The sequence below is a fragment of the Bombyx mori genome, chromosome 7, assembly GCF_030269925.1.
Source record: "Bombyx mori chromosome 7, ASM3026992v2".
Taxonomy (NCBI): Eukaryota; Metazoa; Arthropoda; class Insecta; order Lepidoptera; family Bombycidae; genus Bombyx; species Bombyx mori.
In genome coordinates, this window is record NC_085113.1 from 1943369 (window position 1) to 1957811 (window position 14443).

The 14443-nt window shown below is 38.9% G+C and overlaps 1 protein-coding gene and 1 long non-coding RNA gene across 3 annotated transcripts in view; one reads left to right on the forward strand and one right to left on the reverse strand.

Annotated features, from left to right (window-relative positions):
- The window catches only part of Tk (tachykinin), a 68277-nt gene that overhangs the window by 35281 nt on the left and 18553 nt on the right, over positions 1–14443 (forward strand). The gene's annotated exons all lie outside the window — the stretch shown is intronic.
- LOC110386913 (uncharacterized) lies at positions 2392–2843 on the reverse strand. Its single transcript, XR_002431921.3, has 2 exons — positions 2628–2843; positions 2392–2548 (listed from the first exon to the last, which is right to left on the reverse strand). It is a non-coding gene; the product is annotated as an uncharacterized LOC110386913 (long non-coding RNA).

Sequence of the window (14443 nt, forward strand, 5' to 3'; positions counted from 1 at the left end):
TGTTTCGTGTTCAACTTGATATGACAAACGTAAATCAATATTTCTGTGTAAGCCCGGAAGAAATCTTTAATTCTGTCATCTCTCGAAAAATACAATTACCATCTCGCCTTCATTTATTTTTCTTTTCGATTCGGCGAAATTCAATTTGGTCAAAGATTAACATTCTAGAATTACAGGTACTGGTCACTATCATTACGTGATAAACAACAATATTCTTTATACTATAAATGTGATCCGGTGATAAGTTATCGAATATCCAATTTTCTTTTGGGCCAAAATTAATTTCGGAAGTAGGTGCTATTGAAGTGGATTCTATAAATCAGTAGGCGTTGTATTTGAATCATATTTTTTTATATATTCCATATTTCGGAGGTCAGAGAGCGGCCAGATTCAATTTTTGAATTCGATCGCGTGTGCGAACATATTTCAACGTCATTTTTAGATATAGATCTTTTTGGTTCGTTCACAGTTAACGTGTTAATGGATTTTAAGGATTTTCTATTTGGGATGGGAGATTTATAAACGCCCAGAATTTAATACACTGCAGGTATGTTGCCTCAAATACAATTCGTCGAGTTATATTAACTAAACCATAGAAGACGAATGCAAATCTTCCAAAAAAATGCATATTGAGGTTTATGACGTCACCGCTATATTTCTTAAAGTAGGTTATCTAAGACCTCATTGATAATATCAGTTACGGTACCAGAAAACTTAAAGAGAAAATTACATCTTAAATCTACAACAGCATATAAAAAAGTTTAAAGATATTTTAGGTTTCAGAACCTCAATGAATGTTCCACAGGTGTGAACCGGTATTAACCGATTATAACCGGCGCAAAACCGCTTCGCAACTAATGTACCTGAAACATCTCCGGTTGAGGACTAAATGGATCTCGATTTGCAACTTTAATTGAGAATTAGACTGAAGACAATCTATTTGATTTGCTTGATGAAGTATTTCGATAGTAAATGTTAGAAATTTCAAACTGGTTTCTATAATGATATATAAAAAATATAACACCCTAACCTATACACACAACCTCCTGAGTTTCTCGCTGGATCTTTTTAGTGGATGGCGCTTCCGATCATGTGGTAGATTCTGCGAAGCAATACTCTTACTGGGACTAGTGTTTTTTATTTTATTGCTTTTTTATTGCTTAGGTGGTTGGACGAGCTCACGGTCCACCTGGTGTTAAGTGGTTACTGGAGCCCATAGACATTTACAACGTAAATGCGCCACCCACCTTGAGATATAAGTTCTAAGTTCTCAGTATAGTTACAACGGCTTCCCCACCCTTCAAACCGAAACGCATTACTGCTTCACCGTAGAAATAGGCAGGGTGGTGGTACCTACCCGTGCGGACTCACAAGAGGTCCTACCACCAGTAAAGTGTAAGCAAATACTCTTAGGTTGTGCCCGTGAGCTCACCTACTTGTCCGGGCGTAGCTGAAATAGCCCCTTAGGTTACCAGCGAATAAGTAGGAAAAAGAAAAGTTAACACAACAGATAGAGATATAAGCATTTGTCACTTCCATTTTCAGTGCCAATTCCATAAAAAATATGCCTTATCGCGTATGACGTTTGGAACCAAAAGTGCAATCAATGTATACTAGGCTTTGTTAAGGTCGGTTTGGGCACTATAAAAAAAACTATGCAAGTGGTGCTGGATTAAATCAGAAGTATTGAAGTACCGGGCTGATAGTTGATAGAACAGGCGAGCACTTCGATAGAGGGCACGTAACGGCAAGCGTAGTGTAGGCCAAAAGTCGTATTTCAGTTATGAACTTGATACCACTAATAATACCAAATAAGTCGTAGTCTAAAGGATAACAGAGCGATGCGAGAGTATCGTTGTTCGAGTGCCCTAGACAGGTACCATTTTTCTAATGTACCTAACATGAATAACTTCTAAGATGAAGGAATAAATAGCATCGTGCAACAAATCCGTCCGTCAATTTAACGTCCGTCTGGTGTAGTGGTAAGTGACATGATCACTACACTAGAGGGTCGCGGGTTCGAATCCCGCCAAGAGAGGATATTATATATAAATATAAATGTATTTTCCAGGGTTATGGATGTATATTACCCCCAATCCGGCCCGTGGAATCTATGGTGAAAATTGCGTAAGTCACCGTTAGGTACACATATCTGATTTGAAGGATGCTACTACGCCTTAACCACTCATTACACTTGAAAATATTCTGCTCATTACTTATCATAAAATAAACTTCGCATAAAAAAACGGACTTCACAAAGGTTCAAATGTATACAAATTAAAAAAAAACTGTAAAAAATTTCGCTTTGAGCGTGGATGGAGTCTTTTGTACGTGGAAACATGTTCGCTGTCTGCATCGCGTTCAAAGCGAACATCAGACGAATCTACGAAATATTCATCAATAATTTATTTACATAAAAATCAATGTCTGCGTGCACGTTCGTAAGACATTCGGATGATTGAAATGTAATTTGGTAAAACGCTTGTTGGCACCCCACGGAGAATTTCTGTCATGGTACCATCAACAGCTCGTATTGGCGCTCGCGTAACTGCAAAAAAGTCGAGATTTTTAATAAGATTTTCGATAGTCGCAGTGAAGCGTGACCAGATTTCATTGGTTAATGTTACCGTTATTGCCGGTGAAACTCCTAAATAATATCAATCCGATGATTCTAGTACGTGACATTAATTTTCACGGGCTCTCCTGTTTTGGCTTCCTTATTAGTCCTTCGACAGTAATATTATCTGTTATAAATATGACTTATGATTATTATGACGTTATAATATGACGAATTAGTCGATCATATTTATAATTGACTTATACACTTGACATTGGCGAAATACCATAAACCTAAGAGATAGCATATAATTGACTTCAAAACAGGAGGATGTAATCCATAGACCTATATAGTAGGGACACGACATATTGTTCTATACGTACAATTGCTTATATAAATAGCACCCATTTTGAAGGCACATACATAAACATATATCTATCTCGTTCTTACTCAGCACTTTAACTCGCAGGAAAACAATATAACAGTATTTCAGTGCGTACATAAAATGAAACATGAATATACGTAAATATCTCCGTCTCCGTCTAATGAGGCCGAAAATCCGCCATGTTTAGCGCGCCAAATGTCATTGTCACGTCAGTTCGGCCGTCTGTTTTGGGTTGTACATTATTTATTGACTATGATATCGATTTAATATGATTGATTATATAAAATTTCATAATTTATCATGCTTAAAACATACACAAATAATAATTAAAACGTATTTTATAGGATCTCAAGAAAGTCGATGTCCTAAAACTAATCTATATGTATTTAAATTCATTATGGAGCCCTCATCCGAAAAATCTATTTTTCGGTCGGAATCTATTGATCATGACACTAATCATAAATACCACTTTAAAATATGTCATCAAAACATATTTAGACATTCTGTTTAGATATTTCGGGAAAAAGGCTACCGACAAAATCTCTTCGGAACTATTTAAATAAAATAGTTTTATTCCGCAGTGAGTAAAACACTATTGTAAATTTGTTAAATATTTAATAATTAAGTGATTTTAGAGAGGGAGTCACAAGGAATGACGTTTGTAATTAATGAATAAATGTTCTGTAGGTGTTTTTTTTTCACGCGGTCCCTTGATAAGTTTAAAATTTGAATCACTCTCAAGCGAAAGTGATTCAAATGGTGCGGCGCACCTTCCTTGGGGTGCGCTGCGGTAGTATGTTACGGACTTTAGAGTCAGCAAAACAATTAAAATAGATTGTAATAGTCTAAGAAAAACACGTACTCAAAATACGATAACATTTGGCATGCTAGAAATGGGCTGATGGCTTTGAACTACGCCATATCTTTATGTTTTGCGACAAACGACAACTTTATAAAATCAGTGTAGCAACTTTTAAAAATCATCATATCGTTTACTTGGCAAATTCGAAGGACGAACTTGTCTTAGATTTCACTCATCTAAATCATATCATATTTGCACATAACAATATACCTACTTACTTCCCATTAAAGTATAAATTCTACAAATAAATAATACTCAACAATATTTAAAATAAAATGAGTCTTGGCTCATTTTATTTATCGTACATATACGTTTATCGATAAAACCTGATAACATTGAAATCTTTTGTACAGCACTAAAGCCGCCATGTTTTGTGGCCAGATGACGTCACAGTGGCACGAAATTTTGGTTGACGTTTCATTTCCATAGGTTTCCTACTTCATTGATGTAATCCCAGAGCTTTTTGGATTTTTTGGTGGAAAATTTGGTGAACCGATTTTAATGATTTTTTATTATTATTTGAAAGCTGATCGTTCTCTTGTTGTCCGGTCCCAATAAATTTTTATCAAGATCTGGCTGGTGGTTTTTAGGTTATCCTTAATAATTTTTTGCATTAAAATCCCTGGAAATTCTAGGGCCTAAAGCGTGGGAAGGATTCGCGTTGCACCGTTTATTCATTTATTTAGATCTACCAAAAAAGCGTCAACAAATAAAAATATCGATATCTAGTAATTAGTTAGATTTTTTTTCTTTTGATACCGGTCAGAATATCAGAGTGAATTTATTAACTTATTTTATTATCATCGATCGATTTGATGCGCAAATTCTCCGAAATGACAATCGAAGATTTTTTAACATACAAACAAATAATTCATATATTATTATATCAATATAATCAAAGCGGGTTAAAAAAACGCTTTATTATTCACAGCAGTGACCACTTCGGCTTTCGGTAAAAGAGATTATCACTTCAGACTTAGGCACGATGACGGGTCAAGGGCGGCATTGAGTCTCAATATAATCTGCAAAAAGCCAAAATTAGCTTTATTCTGTAATAAAATATCATTTATTATGGTAATTAATCAAATCAGCTCATCGTACATGACGCTAATGTGGCCTTATTGTTTTAGATCTTCTTTGATATGTAATAATATTATGCCATTAATCACGACACCGCCGAGAGCAAACATTTTTTTCTCCTAAGTTGTTCGAATGAAATCCATTTATTTTTAGCTTGGGCGGGATATTCCTATCCCTTCCTATCTTCGGGATCGCCTATCTGCATTCTGCGTGCGTTCTCGTGTGATTGCGTTTGTTAAAGTTTATTCATTTTTTATAGCATAGATTGATGGACGAGCTCACGGACCGCCTAGTGTTAAGTGGTAGCCCGAGCCTACGGATATCTACAACGTAAGTGCCGCTACCCACCTCATTGTAAGGTCTCAGTTTTAGCAGTACAACGGCTGCCCCACCCTTCAAACCGAATCGCTTTACTGCTTACTGCTTAAGGCTTACGCTTTACTGATTTCTGCTTCACGGCAGAAATAGGCAGGGTGGTGGTACCTGAGATGTGCTCCGCACTAAACGCTCCACTTTCCCCCCTTTGTCTTTTCATGAGTTCTGTCTCATGCGAGGTTTCGACGTTGGTTGTTGAGCGACAGGATGTTTAGTCAGTTCGACTCTGACATGCCCCGCCCTTCATCCCCAGTGGAGGGCGGAAGTCCGGCGATTTCCTCCTCGTGGTGGTACCTACCTGTGCGGAATCACAAGACGTCCTACCACCAGTAAATCACTTTCACCGCTTAAGGCATATCTATATATCGGTTTCCGATATTATGGGTGAATATTCTCACCACGTTCATTGGCTACCAAACCCTGTATCCAGCAGACCGTGATTGGCACCAGTCACCTCGGGATGTAAGGTTTCAAACTTTCAACTTTTCATTTTTCAAAAGCGTTGTTAGGATATATATCCTATCTTTCAAACCGGAATGATTCGCGGCATAAATAGGCATATGGTACCAACCCGTACGGATCTTACGGGCTCGCATTAGCGGCAGCGTAATCCAAACAAAGAGATTAAAAGTATTTTTTAATTTAACTTCAAAACTGCCTTCTCTAATTCAATTATTTAATTGAATCAAATTAAACATTTACAATGAAAGTTCGTTTTTCGCGAGATGTTTCAACTCGAAGGTTGAAGTGAAACAAAGTGCGTTTTCTTATTAAATTCCCCTTGAAATTTGAGTTCGAGTTATGCGACAGTCTAATTATATTTAATTTGATTGGAGAGAGCTTACGGAGCATTAACTGACGCGAAAAGTCCAGATGTGGGCCGATTTTAATGAGGGATAGTTTGGTTTTTCACCAAATTTTTTGTTTACATGATATTAAATTGTTTTTTTATTATTTTTTTATTGTTTATATGAGTGGACGAGCTCACAGCCCACCTAAAAATTCAAGAGTAGCTGCTTCGTTAATGAATTTACAACCGGATCGGAATCGCGACCCGCTGAGAAGATCCGGCGAGAAACTCAACGGGCTGATGTTTAGGTTAGGTTGCACGTCGAACTCTTTGTCGAGTTCGACGAGTACGGTTACCGGGATTCCTAAGCCTGTTCCTAGTGTTAGAGCTGAGGGCGTCGAATGCAAGAGTTATTGGATCTGATGGATCCGTAAGGACGTGTCTAGGGCGTTGAAGGTGACTGGCTCTCTTGAGGTTGGTCCGTGGTAATAGCAATATGGAGCTCAAATAGACTTCTAGACTGTAATATTAGATCGTATCTCCTTTTACAATAAACTAATATACACTAACACATATTAATGTTTAGCTTTTTTGTCGTTTCTTGTTTCCCCAACTTCCCAGTTATAATTTATAGAAATATAATTATAAATATAAGAATATCTCATAATAGATTAGTCGCAAAAAATTATGTATCATGGATCAGATTCAATTACCTATTATTATGTTTGAAGAATCGTGGATATTGAATCTCACGTCGGATATAAAACTGAACATATCACGACACGTTATCGTAAGATTTATCTTTGTTTTCAAACGTCTCGTGTAGATATCTGTGTCATGTCGACCCGTCCTACCGCCCACGTACCTAAAGCGGTAACTTCGATTTGCTCGCAGATTGTTCAAACTTCAATTAGACATGTAACTGTTGGATAATTAATATATTCACGCAAGCGGTTTCGTGTTTTTATAAGCGCAGAGCGTGTAAATACAATACTTACAAGGCGAACGGTTAAATTTCGAAACTTTATGAAAACAAACCTACCGCCAAAATATTATTCAACCGCCCACCGTGCGCGTCTCGATGAGGAAGCGAGGTTCACCCCGACCTAACTCATTTCCGAATCAAAGTATACATGAGTCCCAGTTTGAGAGGTATGAAGACAACAAATAAACATAAATATAAACAATACGATGTGCATACATTAAAATTTTTGCACTCCTCTATTAGTAAAATATAATGATTTGTACAAACTATAAATGTATAACACTGACTCACTCGGTGCAGTGGTTAGCGCCTCTGACATCTAGGCCGAGGACGTGGGTTCGATTCCCACATTCATTTTTTTTTTTATTGCTTTTGTAGGCAGACGAGCGCACGGCCCACCTGATAGTGAGTGGTTACCGTCGCCCATGGACTTCAGCAATGCTAGGGGCAGAGCCAAGCCACTGCCTATCGCTTAATACTCTCCATAAGCCTCGTTTGAAGAAGGACATGTCACAGCGCTCGGAAAACACCGTGGAGGGGAGCTCATTCCATAGCCGGATGGTATGTAGCAAAAAAGACCTCTGGAAGCGCACTATGAATTACCGCAGTGGCTCTAGGTAGTATGGATGAACTCTACTCCGGTGGCGGGCGGTGCGATAGTAAAAACGAGATGACGGTATCATCTCGAAAAATTCCTCAGAGCACTCCCCATGGAACATACGGTACAAAATACAGAGGGAACCGAAGTCCCTCCGCAGACCCAGAGGTTCCAAACGATCCGTGAGAATGGGATTATTGACAATTCGAACGGCCCCTATTCTGTATGGAGTCAAATGGAAGAAGCTGGTATTTGGGAGTCCCGGCCCAGAGATGATGATGATGATGATGAATGGTCACCGTCGCGCATAAGCGTCAGCTACGTCAGGTAACAGCAAAGCCGCTGCTTACAAAACTACTAATAGAGCTGTTGTGGGACAATAAAAGTATCCTGATATCTCAAGGAGGGTTACGGCATAAACGTTGTGTTTCATGTCCATATGATCCGTTAAACGCTTACCGTCAATTGGGCCGTAAGCTCGCTCAACAATAAAAGTAATATTATAAAAACTTTTGAATTCAAGTGAAACCTTTGTAGGTCGCCTCCAATGTAAAAAAAACAAATTAATTGTATCAAACACCTACGAACGTTCTTTTGACACATTCTCTTCTGAATTCTAAAAGTCAAATTTGTTTAGAAGACTTTACGAGCACATTAATAACGGCTTGTCAATATTCCTTAAATAAAGGTTACATACGAATTAGTTTTGTGAAAGTTTCCGTATAAGTAAACAAAAGACTTTTAGAAATTATTTCGAGTAAGAACAAACTTTGAAATGGGAAAAGTATCTCTCGCGCTTTGGTAGCTCCGCGGCGTTATGCGTCTGACTCATCTGACTGACTGGGCACGTGCCACTAAGTCAGCCAGTCGGTCGTAATTTTTATTCTTAAAATGTTTTCACATCAGTTTTCTCAGCATAAGATTGTACATTCACAATTTCATGTTTTTGCAATACAATTTTGCTTATTTCCAGCGCATTTTTAGTGGGACAAGCTTTTATACTGTTACGCGCTGGGGTTCGGGATAAATAAAATTCTACCGAATTACAACTAAAGACTAAAACACTTTAAAACTCTCAATTCGCTTGTTCCGCTTCGCTTCAAGTGAGCCGTTCGCTGTTACGCTTCGAGTGGTTCCGATTACTGTACTGACTGACTGTGTGCCATCTCTACAACGCTTTTATAGCCAATACCTCATCCCTAGAATTATCGAGAATATCCCACACCTCTCTAGTAGTCGTTTCCGCTATCTGACAATAGATGGCGTTATAATTCTCGAGCATTCTGGGTGCTACTAGATCCTTCTATATTTGTTCGACTATTCGACGATAGATGGCGTTACTCTTACCGGCGTAACAATGCAATGGAATTCAAACTTGGGTGTTATGTTGTGATGTTTGGACCGTGAGTTCGTTTACTCGCCTTCTTCTTCTCAGGACTTACACTCTTGAGAGAGTGGTCATGTAGGAAGACTTGATGCGCGTTACGACGTTTAAATTGCAGACTTGATTGGCTCGGTTCTACCGCACGAGAGACTTCTCGCGTGATTTTGTGGCGTCTGCCCTTCCTTGAACAACAAGGCGTTCTAAGGACTGGTTGTCTCATCGGGAAGAGTACCTTAATAAAGTTACTATTCGATTAGATTGATTCGGGATAGGGTCAACGGTAAAAGACTTCGTGGACGAAGCCTCATGAGCTGGACTGGTCAAGTGAAAGTCCTTACCAAAAACCCCGCTTGCGTGTGCCAAGCCTCAATTCGCGAACTATGGAGAACATCTGTCAAGGCTTTAATAAACAAGGTTTCCACGTAATCACGACTGCTCTGCCAACAGTAACCGACTATGATGATGTAAGATAGAAAACGTGCTGTTTGTTATCGAGTTTACTGGTGGTAGGACCTCTTGTGAGTCCGCGCGGGTAGGTACCACCACCTTGCCTATTTCTGTCGTGAAGCAGTAATGCGTTTCGGTTTGAAGGGTGGGGTAGCCGTTGTGACTATACTGGGACCTTAGAACTTATATCTCAAGGTGGGTGGCGCATTTACGTTGTAGATGTCTATAGGGTCCAGTAACCACTTAACACCAGGCTGTGAGCTCATCCATCCATCTAAGTAATAAATAAAAAGAGTTCTTTTGAAGTATTGAGTTGTTTGCGCGAAACTCGATCCTTAAAAAGAAGTTCTAGTGCTGTTTAAAAAACAATTTTCATTTTAAAACCTATGATATATTTGGATTAGATTATATACCACTTTCTAAGATCTTTGGATTAGTTATAATAGTTGTTTTTATTTGTTCTTATTAACCCAATTTCTACTAATTTCCCATTAAGATAAGCGGGTGACCACAGACCAGGGCGACTAGGCGACCTAACTGTATTACTGGGTGAGATTGCGCCGCCCGCGTCCGTAAAAACGAGACGTTTCCAACTAATTTCAAAGTACGGGTCATTGCACTAAGCGAATTCATATTTTATTATTATCAAAAGGTTCTGCGTGATAGATAACCATTGGAACGGACTTGTAAAGAATAAATTGTTGACGCTTTCAGATCGAGGGTAGATCTACTTAAAACAAACAAAATAACTTCCATTAAACCGTTGATTTAAGATTTAAATTCACGATTGCATAAACATTGCCAGCTATTTTTTTATCGCTTAGATGAGTGGACGAGCTCACAGCCCACCTGGTGTTTTTTATCGCTTAGATGAGTGGACGAGCTCACAGCCCACCTGGTGTTAAGTGGTTACTGAAGTCCATAGACATCTACGACGTAAATGCGCTAGCCACCTTGAAATATCAGTTCTACGGTCTCAGTATAGTTACAACAGCTGCCCTGCCCTTCAAACCGAAACGCATTACTGCTTCACGGCAGAAATAGGCAGGGTGGTGGTACCTACCCGCGCGAACTCACAAGAGATCCTACCACCAGTAATTACGCAAATTATAATTTTGCGGGTTTGATTGTTATTCCACGATGTTATTCCTTCACTGTGAAAGTCAGTCGTGAACATTTGTTGAGTACATTACAAAAATTGGTACCCGCCTGGGATTCGAACACCGGTGCATTGTTCAACACGAATGCACCGGACGTCATTATAACAGCTCCAATAAGTAACTATATACATTGCTTCATTATAAAAATAATATGCAACTTTTATTTTATCTCATCACAAAAGAGCTAAGAGACAAATTTGATTCACATAAATTGAATAATTAAGTTTATTAAACCTACTTACAATCTAAACATTTCAATGCTATGCTACCATTATGATAAGCTTTGTAAGGTTTTATTCATATCACAGCATAGGTATCAAGCGTGTGGTATACAGCATTTTTAAATAATTGACGTCATATCAGTAAGTAAGCCCTGTAAGTGTGTACATAAAGTATGTGAGTTTTATATGAACTCAAGAGCCCACCTGTCTATCTCTGCTGGTAAATCAGTTATAAATCGTATTTTTAATCATTAAGTAATGCCTTGAAGTGAGGTCGTGTATGATTCACGACCGAGTTGCTAAAACGATTCGGGTGTTTGTCTGTGCACCTATACAACAAAATCCCACGAGATGTACAGAACCTACATATATACATAGGCTTAAGAAAACTATTAAAGAACATCTGTGCAATAAAGCTTACTATAAAGTCAATGATTATCTAGAGGACTGCACAAAGTGGGAATGAGTTGCTCGCTCCGGGCATTTCAATATTGTAATAATTGTTACGTTATAAATATTCATTGTAAAAATGAATATTTAAAAAAAAACTAATATTAAAAAAATATATATTAAAAAAAAAAGCCATGCCCGCTGAGTTTCTTGCCAATTCTTCTCAGGACGGAGGCTAGTTCTTGTGAATTGGCGCTAGTTCTTTTGACGTTCAACAAGTATGTACTTTCATTTATGTTGAATACAATTTTTTTGATTTGATTTGATTTGATAGGTATTTGCACGATCCTTTTTTTCTGTGTGGAAGAAATCGCCGGACTTCCGCCCTCCCCTGGGGATGGAGAGCGGGGCATGTCTGAGTCGAACTGACTAAAACCTCCTGTCGCTCAACAACCCACGTCCGAACCTCGCATGAGACAACCCATGAAAAGGCAAAGGGGGGAAAGTGAAGCGCTTAGTGCGAAGGACATCTCTCCCATTACCCTGCCCCTCGGGACGCCGGACCGGCGGTCGTCGGCGCCACGACCACCAGCCCTCTCGGTCGGCAGGCTATCCGGAGTCCGCCTAGATGGCGCCGGTTAGAATGGGTTATCCTACGGAATACCCCGCTGGGTCAGAACCAGCGTGGGTCGAGGATAGCCGGCCTTCCATCACCCGGATGTTCTTGCGTAAAACGCGTGCAGAGCAGCTTGCACGTCGTCTTCTTAGGCCCCCTTCGCCGGTCCCCAGACCGACATGTGAAGGGGACCCGAAACACTTAAGAGGGCCAGACCTTGGGCGAGATCCGCCTCCCTGGCCCCCGACCGACGGCGGCGGGCTTGCGCGTCTCTCACGCGCCCCGCCACGTTACTTAGGAAAAGATTTTACTTTGGAAACAAAGTGATACGGTTTTTTAAACTCGCCCATCATCAACTAATATGCCAAGTTTCTTAAGTCGAGTTTTATATTGATCGTCTTAATGAATCAGAGAAAGTTTTTAAGTTAGGTCACCGGGTTCTCAAAAGTTCCTCGTTATAAAACTTACGTCAGTTCAGCGCACCGTGCATTATTGTGATTCGCTTTGAACGAACTTCATTAGACTTGTCCTGTACTAAAAGCTGAACGATAGCCGAAATCGCTTTTATTAATTTTTAAATGAAAAAAAAAAACGACCTCCGCTTTGATTGAGCATGCATTAATTAGATTCATGGTTGACGTAGGGTTTAATGGAACATCTTCTCGCCGGATCTTCTCAGTGGGTAGCGATTCCGGTGGTAGATTCAGCGAAGCACTGCTCTTGCTAGCGGCAGTGTTAGCAACACCTCCGGTTTGAGGTTCGAGAGCTCACCTACACGCTAGGGTAACGCTGATATAGGCTATATCAACTATACTCAGACCTTAAGACTCATATCTCAAGGTGGGTGGCGGCATTTACTTTGTAGATGTCTATGGGCTCCAGTAACCACTTAACACCGGGTGGACTGGTGAGCTCGTCCACCCATCTAAGCAATAAAAAAAAATCAGCAAAGGTAAAAAACACCGAAAACCAACATCATTCAAGAGACCAAGTTCATATGCAGGTTGATGGGTGTAGCCGGTACTAGGAAGCCTCGACTCCGATACGAGAGGTACTCCACGTTACTGCTTCTTGCTAGGGCAGATGTTAGCAAAGTCCCACGGGCTGAAGTTTGGTTGCAAGGCTGGACTCGCAAATCTATGAATCGCTCCAGTGCTATTCCTCATGGGACAATAAGGTAAAATCCTGATGAGCCTCAATATATGGGCAATTTTATTTAAGTAGTTTTAAATATTCCAACATAGTTTTTGAGTTGTAATTACATCTAAGAGACCTGGTCACTTTAATAAATAAAGATATTTTTATTATAGCTACGGGTAAGCGACGACCCTTATTAGTTTGACTGCATTGGTTCCTGCTGTAGCCACTCAAGCTTAGAAGTTGTTCAGTTTTAACAAGCTATTCTGCTTAAATGTTTTTTCTTAACCATACTCCTATAAAACTTTGATAGGATAAAAGACTTGGTAAATTTTCTGTTTTTTTTTTTTAACTAAGCTGAATACGTACATAGCAATAACTAGTTGTACATTAAGGTACACTACACTATGCTCCGGTTGTTAATTACCTATGCGTCGGATAAAAGTAAGTTATTAGTGTTATTATTATAATCACAACATACATAGATCTTGTGGTAGTTTTCCAATTACAATTACAATTACACAAGAGCGCATTATGCGGCATAATGCTCAACTAAGCTTCAGCATAATTCGGCATTGTGCGTCACTGAGTCGCATTATGCTCTGTAATTGGAAAACTAATACAGGTAGTTTTGTTGTTTTAGTTGAGCATTGTGTAATTGGAAAACTACCTGTATGGCCAATGGACGTGCATAATCTTTCTTTTCATATAATAAGCGATTATCTATATATTAATACGTGAAGCAAAAACTTTGTATCCCTTTTTACGAAAATTGCGCGGACGGAGGAGTATGAAATGTTGCACACTTATAGAGAATATAGAGAAGAAGTGCACAATGCTAATATTTTTTTTAAATAATGCATAAAAGATACATTAAATCGATAAAGAAAACATTACACACACTACATACCATGTATTTGACGCACACACGCATGCATACTATTTATTGTCAAACTTTTGTTCTTGGCGTCTGTTGTCAAATTGAGAATAGATTAAATATTGTTTGTCTTTGTTAATATTTTTTATAGTGTAGTCTTGGCTAAATTTGTGATTATAGAAGTATAAAATACCATCATAATAGTGTACAAACTTACAATTCCAATTAATTATAGTCGAATTTCGACTACTGCGGGACCACTAGTCTTTATAGATTTTTCGGTGCACTCATATATGTTAACTACATATATTGTTTGCTATATTTGTTTGGTTTATTAGCTGGAACGATGTTTCTGACGCAACTTATTGTGACCTGGGGTTTTGCGTTAAAGCAGAGATAATCCAATCTGATGGATAGACTAATGTACTGTTATCTGAATGGCACTTCTTTTTATCAAGTACTATCGATTACGACAACACTCGTAGCTAGTAATACGAGTAAAACAAATCGAGTAAAACCCATACATTTAATGCCGTTGATGGTTTTATTTTATGAAACAAGGGTAGGTTTAACAAGGTT